The 1,425-nt window shown below is 36.2% G+C and overlaps 1 protein-coding gene across 1 annotated transcript in view; it reads left to right on the top strand.

Moving 5' to 3' along the window:
- The first annotated feature begins 856 nt into the window (after positions 1-856).
- Positions 857-1,425, top strand: part of hmx2 (H6 family homeobox 2) — a 9,298-nt gene continuing 8,729 nt past the window's right edge. Inside the window, exon 1 of the mRNA XM_088916878.1 lies at positions 857-964. The gene's annotated coding sequence lies outside the window, so the exon portion shown is untranslated. The remainder of the gene's footprint in view (positions 965-1,425) is intronic.

The following is a 1,425-nucleotide window of genomic DNA, read 5'->3' as shown; positions in this document are numbered from 1 at the left end:
TCGGGGCTCCAGATGTTAAGCTCTGTGACTCAATAGTCACTCTTCACATCTGACCTACTGAGAGAAGACAATTAGACTATAAAAATGAATTATGGTTTTGGAAGATAATTGTGATGACACTTTTTGTTGTATTGGATTATTTTACAAAACACGCCAAATGCTTTTTATACTCCGTAAAAACTGCTGTCAAGTTCTGAATACTGTACTTACACGCTCTAAAAATCTCAAGTGTTTTTTCAAATGTATATGTTCTTAAAGATTAAATCTTAGTTGTAACTATGTGCCAAAAATGTTAATACGTACACATGGAATGTGAAGTACTGTAGCATCAAATCTTTAATAGACAATAATAAGTTATGACCTATTTTAGTGTCTATTATTATTATTATTATTATTATTGCTGCTCCTTTCTTTGTTTTCCTATTAAGGTTAGCTATGAATTTAGGCAATGGAAAGGATATTCTGCGTCATACTCGAAGGTTTCTCTTTGGAACGAGAAATGTTCTGAAGGAATCGTTTTGTTTCCAGAGAGTAAAAAAGAAATGCAACAAAGATCGGTCCCTCCAAAAATAAATTAAGATGCTGTGCAAGCATTCATCTGAATGAATCAAAACTTATGTTTACAGTATTTGGGAGACCTAGTGAGAAGGTTTGTTTGCAATTAAAAAAAAAAAGTTACCAATCTTTGTTGTCCGCCGTGTTCAACGTGACCACACAGGTATCGCTTTGAAGTGTTTGTATTTCAAACACACATGTATTTCTTTTATTTGGTGCTAAAATAGAGGCCCCGTTGTATATCAAACAGACACTAAACACTGGGGAAGAGATAAAAAATCGCGGTGTTCAGAATCACCTCAGTTAGAGGCTTGGCTGCCTGGGTCCGCTGTCTTCTCCATCTACAGACCTGCGGTTAATTTTGTGCAGCTTCTTTTCCAGCCGGAGGAGCGGAGCGGCGACCGAAGAGGTTAGTGATAGTATTCCGTTCGGCAGTGCTGTGATTTGTTTTCGCTAAAACGTGCAAAGGTGCAAAATCTATGATTATATCAATGAAATGAGGGATTATTATTATTATTGTTGTTGTTGTTGTCGTTGTTATTATTATTACTGAAAGTTAACTAATCCTATCTAAAATAAGGCCTAAAAAGAAGACAATCGAAACATTAACGTGCTGAAGCGCTAATCTGCGCCCTGCCACACAGAGGACACATCCAAATATTGCCGTGATAATCACTTACTGTATTGACTTATTATAGCATGCAAACTCAACAAGGGCCCATTAAAGAGCATTAATAGATTGGTGTAGCATTATGCTTCAGCCGTATTGATCGGAAAACGTCTGTAAAATATTGTTTCAAATAAGGGCCATTGTTCACCAACACTTTCTATAGCGTTGATGACCTTGATTTGTTCGCATAAAATTGAAAA

The sequence above is a fragment of the Atractosteus spatula genome, chromosome 5 (assembly GCF_055471065.1).
Source record: "Atractosteus spatula isolate fAtrSpa1 chromosome 5, fAtrSpa1.hap1, whole genome shotgun sequence".
NCBI lineage: Eukaryota > Metazoa > Chordata > Actinopteri > Semionotiformes > Lepisosteidae > Atractosteus > Atractosteus spatula.
This window is presented reverse-complemented; position numbering and strand designations above follow the sequence as displayed.